This window comes from Ceratotherium simum, chromosome 15 (assembly GCF_057802395.1).
Source record: "Ceratotherium simum simum isolate JZ-2026a chromosome 15, ASM5780239v1, whole genome shotgun sequence".
In the NCBI taxonomy this organism is placed as follows: domain Eukaryota; kingdom Metazoa; phylum Chordata; class Mammalia; order Perissodactyla; family Rhinocerotidae; genus Ceratotherium; species Ceratotherium simum.
The window spans coordinates 13,786,566-13,797,657 of NC_141914.1; positions in this window are offsets into that span (position 1 = coordinate 13,786,566).

Consider the following 11,092-nt stretch of genomic DNA (forward strand, 5'->3'; position numbering starts at 1 on the left):
TTTTATATTCTGGGTTTTCTGATAACTCTGAGGTCCATCCAGAACTCTCTGTTTCATTTTTATTTCCAGCCCTGATGTGTTTCTCACGTCATTACTTTGCCTTCACACAGTAGATGCTTAATAAATACTGGTTGACTGATGGATTAATAGATGGATGAGTAAATGAATGAATTAATCAAACGCTTTTAGAAAGTTCCTTGGTTTGTGGCTGTAAAGAATAAAGTAGAGTTGGTACATTCTGCAAGAGGACACCCAGTACTTTTTAAGTTACTCTTCAGTGAAGCTAACAGTGCCTTCACATAGTAAATGTCAGTAAAAGATCCATGAATGAATTAACGCATTTGATGTAAGCCACTTAAATTACATGTTAAGTCCAAAGGATACTGCTTGTCACAAAAGATGGCATCTAAGGACAGAAATTATTTACTAATACATTAACATGTAATTAGCTTCAGTTCCACACTGTTAGGAAAGTTCGGTACAATCTTTGAGAGAGAAAAAAGCTCATGTAATAAATGAGAGAATTAGGCTCAAGGTCTACCTGCCCCCTCTATCAGAAGCAACTATGGAGGCAGCAACTATAGAAGCAGCAGCCATAGCAGCCCCCAACGACGTGGGAATAGGACTGAAAAAGAGAAGTTAGCTGGGCAAATCCAACTCTAAAAGTCTCTAAAAGTCAACTTGCTTCTCTATCAGCTTGGCAATGCCCTGCATCAGGCTCTCGTCATGCCTCAACTGTACTTTGACAAGGCTCTACTTCCTCTAATCCACCCTCCACAAAGCAGCTAGAGTGATCTTCCTGAAACAAATCTGATTGTGTCACTCTCCTACTTAAAGCTCTTTTTCCTATTCCCCCAGCAAGATACAAATCTTTTGTGATCCGACTGCATATCATCTGCCCAACTTCAAGTCCACCACTCACCCTAGATACCTTATGCTGCTGTGAAAACAGACCACTTGCCATTTCCTGGGACCATCATACTTCTTTAAACACTCTTCCTTTTGCCTGTAATGCCCCTTCCCGTCTTCACCACCTGGCCCAGCTATATATCACCTCTTCTAAGAAGACCTGGATGACTTTCACAGGCAGAAAAAAATTGATTCAAAATTCATCCCATTGTGGGGCCAGTCTGGTGGCACAGTGGTTAAGTTTGCATGCTCCGCTGCGGCGGCCCAGGGTTCACCGGTCCAGATCCTGGGCGCGGATGTTTGCACCGCTCATCAAGCCATGCTGTGGCTGCGTCCCACAGACAAAATAGAGGAAGACGAGCACAGATGTTAGCACAGGGCCAATCTTCCTCAGCAAAAAAAAAAAAAAAATCATCTCATTGAATTATAATAAGCTGTTTAGATATCTATCTCTTTCACTAGGCTTGGTGCTCTCTGAGGGCAGGAACTCTTGTTCATCATTTGAACCCTAGTGTCCCTAGGTACTTGAACTCTAGGTACTTGGCAGTAGGAAGGTGTTCAGTGTTTGTGGATTTCAAAATGCAGGTCTTTACAGGCTGCGTCTCAGGGGCTGGGCTCTAGAAGCTGATTCTCCCCTCTCTGAATGAACAAACACACTGAAGTTTGGGGGACAAAGCTGAGCAGCTCTGGCCAGAACTCAGCTATGAATCCAGATACCAATCCAGAGCCTGTGATGTCAGCAGCTGGCTTCACTCAGACAAGAAAGAGCTGCTCAGGCAGTGGGCAGTATCACTCAGCACAGTTCTATACTAGAAGAATTCTCCCACCCATTTCCCCACAAGAATGGTAAGGAATGCTACCTAAGGAGGTCCTACAGTTATTTAGACTCCTGGCTCCCTGCAGGCCCACTTCCCTACCACATTTCTCTGTCTTCCTGGTAGACTCTCAGCAACCCCTTACCATCCTTACCTTCCCGCCCTGCTCCATGTGGAGCCGCCCCAAAATTTCAGGGATCCCGGATTGCAAGTTTTTACCTGAAATTGGCTATCTTATTCCCACAAGAACATACCCAACTCCAGGCCCTGACTCTCCCTTTTGCTGCTCCCACCTGCAGAACCTCTCCCCAAGGGCTGAATGTCTTTACATGCAGGGATGCTGTTCAACCCACAGAGGTTGCTTGCCTGACGAGATGCAAAAGACATTTATATCACATGAATCTCACTGAATCTGAAGTCCATGATTCCCCTGGATTTCACGTACCAGAAATTATTGGGTGTGTAATACATATGAATTCACATGTCACAATCTGAGTCCACTTGTCTCCATAAGCCTGTTGCACTTTAACATTCTTTGTGATTGATTTTTTCCTCCATTTTCACATATTACTTGAAGCAAAGCTGACAGTATTAAAGCCCTTGGATGAATCTGCTGCCTAAGCAGACTCAAAGCCAACTTAGAAGTCCTAAAACAACAAGTCTTGGCCACTGAACTTCTGGTTAGTCCTGCAGAATAAACTAGAGAAAAATTTCACTAATCATTATTGACAGTGAAGTGACTATCCCTCTTTAAAAATGGGACAGAAATGATTGGCATGAACCAACTTTGCTTCTCAGTGACTCTCTAGAGAATTAAATAACTGAAGCATCAGACAACAATTTTCTTTGAAGATGACCTTTCATATTAAATGAAAAGCTGAAGAGCTGGTCTCAAAAGGAAAGAAAATGAATAATCTGTGAGGGCAACCACTCATTTCTGGATACACAGTAACAAAGAGACTAAAATATGATAGCAAACATCACAGACTGCTGCATTACAAATTAAGTATATTTTCATTTTCAGAGTAACGTTTATTGAGAGCCATTTATTTATTAACATTTATTATGAATCAGACATTGGGAAAGTTGCTCTTTGATATGGTTACCAACAAACGTACACTAATCAACATAATTTAAATCAGTTGTTTTCTAACTTTAGCAGGCACAAGAGTTACATGGAGGGCTTTAAAAACACAGATTGCTGGGCCCCCTCCCTAATGTTTCTGATTCAGTAGGTCTGGATGAGCAAATGAGAATATACATTTCTAACTAGTTCCTGGGTGATGCTGCCAGTGTGGAGACTGCACTTTGAGAACCACTGAATTAGATGATCTCAGTTCCAAGACGAGACACACTGACTCGGAATACATTAAAAAGGGGGGCACTCCTAACCACTTATTATGACCAAATGAAGATGTATAGATTCTGAAATTATTTGCTGGGTTGAATCCTCCAGCCATGCTGCCTTCCCATCTACATTTTGAGTTTTCAGGAGGATGTGGACAAAAGGCAATATGCTTGAAATGTGGATACTATTGACACTGGTCTTTTGACTTGCCAACAGGTCTTTTCTCCATGAGCACCTCCATCCCCCCACATCTCTCCTTCCGGTCTCAAGCTCAGACTAGTTAACAAGCTTCAGAATGCGAACGTCAAAGAAGCTAACTATTAAAAAGCTAGGAATGCATATATAAGGTAGTCATGAAATAGTTTTATTTTTCTAAAAAAAAATTTGAGCATTATCCCTTTGTTATTGCTCTTTTCTAAAATTTCATCATCTCATTTTAAAACTTTACCCTCCTGGGCTGAAAATCAGTGCAGAAAAGAGAGGCTGTAACCTTTGATTTAGCCCAATAAAACAGTAACAAATACACTCAGTGGGTGGTTAAAATCTGATAATATTCTGTGCTAAATTTTCTGTAGTAATTCAATTAAAAATCCTGTGGCCAGCCACCAGAAAGCACATAGATCACCAAAGTTTTATAGTATTCCATACTTGGTCTTAAAATAGCCTAAATTAATTTAGTATCTTTATTTATTAACCTAAATATTTCAAGTAGAGTTTCTCCCAAATATAATTTAGGATAACCATTTATATTTGTGCTGTTTAAAAACTGCAGCTGGCTCACATCATTATGGTGCTTAAAATTCCAAATAAAAGAGGGAGAAACACTAATCAGAAAGAGAGTACATTACAAAAGCTGTATTAATACGATCACCACAATATCACTGTTTCCTAAAGGTTCTGGGGAGCCAATTCACACTGGCTCCTCTATGTCCTATTCCAATCAGCAGGGCCCCTGGAAAAGGAATATTGCCACTCAAAGTGAACTGAAGCCATTCAGAATCACTGAATCATTTGGTCATATCAACCAGAGTTCCTAGCCAAAGAGTCAATGATCCTGGGATCTCTTCAGGCCTTCTCTAATGGCAGCCTTGTAGCATTCCAGAAAACTTGAGCATTTCCTTTTTTTAACCATAAATTGCACATAACTTTTCCAAATTCTTAGTCTATAATTTCTCATAAAACTCTCTGAGATTCTCTGGTGAAGATAAATGGCAAGAATTATCGGACTTTAAATGGTTATCCTTTGACGTTATATGCACTCAATCATAACTCTATGGCTTTGGTTCCCTTATAAAACTAAGCCACGAAGTCATTCTTTTCATTTCAAGCTTAGAAGCACACAGCCCCATGGGTGAAGCAATATAAACACTCTTGAGTAATGTCTCAAAACCAAATCTCTTTTGCAAAAAGGGACTTGCAACTCAGTGGTGTATAATCAATCCTCTGAACCTGTGAAGTTTGTAGGTCTCAGGCCACCCAAGCAGAATGGTGAGAATAATGTTCATGTTAAGTGGAACAGGCCTCGGAAATGTCTATAATTAATTATAGAACTTAGGTTTAGTCCCACCTCCACTACTCTGTGGCCCTAGACAAGTCAGCAAGTTAGCTGATTGTTTTGGGGGGAGAAGGTGAGACTTCAGGTCTACAGAATTTTTTTTTTACCTCAGGTTCGCAGAATTAGTTTAGTCAAAATTACTGGTTCAAGACACACTCGCATCATTGCTCTGTGCGTGGCCTTTTTTATTTATTGCCATAAATGTTCATTTTTAACATATACTCTTTGGTATATACCCAATAAGAAGTTATGCAAAGATTTTGTATATAAATATGCATATAAATGTTCATAGAAGCTCTATTTACAATACGAAAAATCTGGAAAAAAATCCAAATGTCCATTGTCAGGATAATGTGGTAGACTCTCACAATGGAATAGTAAACCACCGTCAAATGAAGCAACTACAGCTACCTACAACAATATGGAGTCGTCTAATGTTTCTGAGCTTCTGTTTTGCCCTCTTAAATGGAGATAATAATACCACTACTTTACCTTTTTCTGAGGATTAAGCAGATACTGTATGTAAAAATCTTTTGAAAATTATAACTAGTAAATATTAGTTATTTTCCCCCTATATTATCTATTACTTCTCCCATCATACAAGAACAATCTGGAAACATCCCAGCGAAAAGCAAGAAAGCAACATAATCTGGAGCATACCAATTTGGAGTTGCACTGCAGGGGTTCAAATCTCTAATCAGCAGTTATTTTCTATGTGGATTCAGGTAAGTTAATTAACTCTCTAAACCTCAGTTTTCTTTCACTTGAAGTGAAAACAAAATTAGTACCTACTGAAGAGGGCTTCAATGAGGTAAGCCAAGTGCTTAGCACACCGCCTGACACACCAGAACAAGTGTTCACATCGTTGAACAGGGATCCCTGTTACATTTGTCTAATGGACAGAGTTGCCTTCCTCTGTCCTCACTCACCCTTCACTGTTCCAACACTACACACGCATGCGTGCGTGCGCACACACACACGCACACTTGTGCACGCATATATTTTCTTTGTTTTTGCCTGGTCTTCAGCTCCTCATATCTAGATTAGGATTGAGGGCAATAAATAAGCACAATAATTAGGCCCAGAGTTCCCGCCTTGGACATCAGGACAGAAATAGGCACAAATTCATTAGATTATAGCACCCTTAAATATAAAGTCTTCTCCAAAGAATTTTGCTCAGAATTTCCATTAAAATCAAGGTTCATTTAGATTTTATTATTTAAATGACCTGCAAATGGGGAAAGGCAACCATATTCACAATCCACATAGAGTAATAAAAAAGTATGAGAATAATTCTTTAAATGTAACCCAACCTAATTGGAGTAAAAATGATAAAACTGCAGTATGTGAAATATAAACTTTTTTGTTGTTGTTGTGAGGAAGATCGGCCCTGAGCTAACATCTGCCAATCCTCCTCTTTTTGCTAAGGAAGACTGGCCCTCAGCTAACATCCATGCCCATCTTCCTCTACTTTATATGGGACACTGCCACAGCATGGCTTGACACGCGGTGCGTCAGTGTGTGCCCGGGATTCGAACCGGCGAACCCCGGGCCGCTGCAGCAGAGTGTGTGCACTTAACCACTTGCGCCACCAGGCCGGCCCCCAAATATAAACATTTTGAAGGACATATTTTACATTTGTTGAATTTGTTACACCAGGCAGGTCATAACGGAAGAAGCTGGGACCTGAAACTAGACCTGCCACCAGGGAGGACAGCCCAGCTGCAGGTGCTGGGAGGGTGTCCAGTCTGGCAGGCAGAACAAAGTCACTGAAGAACATAGGAGTACATAAGAGTGGACGATGCAGCCAGGAAATTGGCATCAGGAGATAAACATGAAACAGCGGAAGTTCTCTCAATATGAAAGCGCAGCATGGTGCCAAGGAATCCAGAAGCAAAGAGTGTCCCAACAGTCAAGCAGGCAGCATCAGACAGCCTGCTCTGTGACAGTGGAGCCTCAGACAGCCTATCGTGCAAGGGCTGGACCCTGGTGGCTGAAAATGAGGAGAAATGGCAAGTGTAAGCTTGGGTCTTATGTGTTCTTAGAGGACTTGGACAAAGCTGGCAAATGCCTTAGACAGGAACTCAGTTCTGGGTAACGAGACAAAAATCCAGGTGCAAGAACTACAGTGCAAGGTAGACACTGAATCCAAGGAATAAGAGACAAATATGATTCTCGAAAACGGCATAAGCCAAAAGCAGACTAGAAGCCAAACTAATTTGATGCTGAGGAACAAAAGTGTTGGGTTACAGTTCCTTAAATGCCTCCTTTCCCAGGTCAAGCCTGGCCACAAAGAGCTCAGAAGCTCAGCAAACAAGCTGCAGGCATGGTGAGAGGAGGGCAGCAGAAACTGGAGAACAGGAAGGACTTGATAATAACAAGATCAAGAAAACCAGGCCTGCAGTTCCGAAATTACAATCAATATAATTGCCCTGAAAGTTTCTAAATGACAAGTAGCAGCACCCTTATTTAAATCAAATCCCAGTACAACAACCACAAAAATAATGAGGAAAGTCCATGTGAGTTTGTTTTAATGAACTTGACCTATACTAAAAAGATAGGCATTTTTTTTTGCTGCCCTGTCCACAGAAAATGAAAAAGCAGCTTTTTTCCTGTTTTCCATCCTTTTCATTAGTATATGAATTTCACCTATGAGAATGAACTGCCTTTTGAATTTCTTGTCATCTCTTGAGATACAAAGGCTGTTTTTTGTCCTTGTCCTCCCTCGAAAGAACAACAGAGAAACTTTTCAGGTCTTGGCCATTCTTCTGAGAGCAACAACTTCTAACAGGGCCCTAAAGCATTGAACTCTGATAATAAAAACACAATGTAAAAGTTATTCATGTATTTAGCACACCACTATGATCTACTGCTTGCCACAAAGTGGCACACACGCACAAACGTTTGTCACATCCATGGCCCAATTCATTTAGAAGAACAATCACCACAAAGCCATCCTTGGAAGTCAAAGATCTCCTCTTTTGGGTACGAACATTCACGAGACGGAGACAGAGTGGTTTCATAAGCCAAATATGCTCCATTTCTGCTGTGGCAGCCCATCCCTTACAAGTGCAATGCCCACTGGCAGCCTGGACCGCTAGACTCTGCAGATGCAACTAATCAACAACTGGAAAACGCCTTCATAGTCGATGTCAACACGTCCTAAGGAGAAAGGGATCTTTAGTTGAATAGGTATTCATGAGCAACTGCTCCTGGAATGCTCCGAAGCTTGACAATTAACAGCTGTGTGCTGCAATTAATTTTTATTTATGCCTTAGATATTCAGGCAAGATATTATTTCTTGTGTATGAAAGATTCATACTTTATGCTGAGTCTCAAAGCAGAAATAAGAAAACAACATCAGTTTTTGTTTTGTTTTTATTTTCTTCTTAATCCAATTGCTCTGCCATTTGTATCTCAAAACACTGTGCTGCCTTGTGTTCAGCAAGCAAACGCCAGAGCCCATGTAAAGAAACATGGGGGAAAAGCTGGCAAAGGCTTCCAAGGCTTTCTCCAGGCATTCACAAACCCTTAGAGGGTGCCAGAAGGGAAAATCTAAATTAAGGTGATGACACTGAGGTCTCAGCAGTCTTAATTCACTTCTGTGGCCCCTGTGAGGATGTTATTTCATTCAGCAATTGTTAATTGAATGTCCACTATGCACATGGTACTGTTCAAAGGTTTACAAAATGAAGACACTGGATAGTATTTTTCTAGATCCTTTCCAGCTTTATGATTTTACAAGTTAGTAATCTAGAAAACACACAGACGAGGACCTCAAGGTGTTTACAATTCTGAAGGTGAGATCAGATTACACAAACACAGAAAAAACTCATAATACAAGGCAGGATCAATAAGCACCAAATACAGGAGGCAAGTATTATAAGACTGGAGAGGAGAGAGGGCTTTGAGGCCAGGTTGAAGAGCTCTATGGCAAACTCCAGCGTGCATCAGTGTTTGTTAAAACACATCCGTGTGCCCCACTACCAGAGTTTCTAATTCAGTAGGTCTGGGGTAGGACCCCCAAATTTACATTTCTCACAACTTTCCAGGTAACGCTGAAGTTGCTGGTTCAAGAACCACATCTGGAGACCCAATGCTCCATGGGAAGCCATCAGAGTTTATCCCACAGGAGAACAACATGATGGAAGCGGTGTTCTTGGAAAGTTAATCTAGGGATAGTGGGTAGGATCAACTAGAAGGAGTTTGACAGATTTATAGCAGGCCCCAGGGAGGGCAGTGGTCCAGGCTAGAGGATCTTGATTTCAAAGAATTGGCTTGACTAGCACAGAAGTGACTTGACTAGCAAACTGGCTACTTGGTTACTTTAGCTCAAAAGGATTCCTAATGCACATAATGGAGCCTTGAATAAGGATAATTTAGCAATGCTGTGTCCAAATCTCTCCAGGGATAAAGAAGCCCTTGGAAACCACATCTAGCCTTAATATGGAGCATCCGGACTGTCCACACTTGAGAGGCTCAGAAGCCTCTATTCATTGTTCTCTCAAGTTTCTCACACTACTTGAAATGCCCACCATTTGAGTCACTGCTTTGGGTTATGGTGCTGACTCCCTAAAGCCTGTTAAAGTTGGGGTGTATTATCCTGCACCTCAATTAGAAACTTTTGCTCCTCTGTCAACACCAAGGGACAAAAGCAATTCTCTCAAAACTCCAGTTTTAGGAACTGAGCTCTCGCTCATGCCCTCCTTCATAGTGAGTCATCTGGATCCTCACACATTCCAGTCAGTAATTTAAGACAAGAAGCTCTGCAGCTTTACTATATGCAGAGGAATTTTGGAACACGAGTTATATGCATGTCAGCAAATTGCAAGTTTTTCTAGCTTGCCTTCAAAGGGTCTGCCCTGCTTTACCGCTTCAGGTCAGCCAGCCAAGGCCTCTTAGCGCCCAGCCACACCATTCATCTCTCTTCTCAGCCTCCACAGGCCAAATGTCTCAACAGCTTTAGCTACTTGACTCCCATCTGCCTTTCTCCACACTCAAAACCAAAGGTCATTCCTAACCTCTGTCATGAGGTTACAGAGTTTAAGCCCAATAATAGGGGAGTCTATCTGAAGTCATACTGAGCTTCTTGTTCCCAAGACCTGGCCCCTCCTTGCTCTGCTCACCTGTTCTGGTAATTCATAGTGTATGCCAAAGTCCCTTTCTCTATTTCTTACGGATGTAGGGCCTACTGACTCTGGTATTTGTCACTTCGTCAGCCCAGGCCCTGTCTCAACCCTTTCTCAAACGTTTCAGGGTGAATTTACAGCTATTTTTAATCCACCCAATCCCTTTCTTAAAAAAAGCAACAAGCCAAAGAGCTTTAATAATGGTCTTTGCTATTCATTGTCCAAAGTAGAAAGCTTCCACAGTTCAGTAACAATGAGGAGGAGATTCTAGCCCAATTCCCTAGACCTCCTCTGCCTGCTCCTCCCCAATTTGTCCATATTATGGCAGAGTCTACTCGGCCCCTTCTGCCAAGGTCTCTTAGGGTTTCTCTATCATTTACCCAGACACTCTTCCACAGGGAGAAGAGCTCTATCCTGTATCTTAGTCAGCTGGCTTAAGGGCTTGCTTCTACCCTGTTCTGCTGGCACTTACTAAACATCAGGCCTCAGGCCAGATGCTGAGCATACAGAGAGGAATTAAAAACAAACAGATAAACAAACATAGTGGTCAGGCACCACTGCCTTGACTTCCTAAATTTAGACAAAAGACCAGAAAATTAACGTGGAAGGGAGAATCCTAATAACTATTGGGAAATAGGCCAGAGATTTTTTTTTATAAACAATATATCTCAATGTGTAAGAAGTCAGCTTGAAAATTACTTAAAGAAAGAAAGAGGATTTACACCTGTTGCATCTGTTTGATGGCCCAGACAGAAAAGCGTTTCTAAAGGTTTTGTCACAGTGTAACGCAATCTCCCTGGATTGTTGCCCCAGGTGCCTTTCCCTCACTGAAGTCTATCCTTAAAAGAGGCTCCTACATGTCACATGAAATGAAATGGGGAGAAGAATAAAAGGTCCTTGTCCCACCTTCCGGAGTTGGCACTAGTAAAAAATGTATTCATGAAATTTTGTTTCTAATACAAACATCAACTTTTCACCTAACAGCAAAGTTCTTTCGCTTTCTTGCTAACGTGTTTCTGATTATAAAAGTAATACATGCTTATTGTAGAAAATTTAGAAAATATAGCGAATTATGAAGAGAACAAAACACTGTAATCTCACTGACTAGCAATAATCACCTTTAATATTTTGGTTTATTTCTTTCCAATGTTCTCTATTTTTCTATTTACTCTCACCATTAGACAAAAAACATGTCCTTGTATAATTAAATATTATCTGAAAACATTGGCAAGCCTAAGTCTACACACTTGTAATGAGTGTGAGTATACAAGTATATATTGAGTATATATTCTCCCATTAAACTAAGCCCAATCTTTTGTGAGAGAGAGAGAGACCT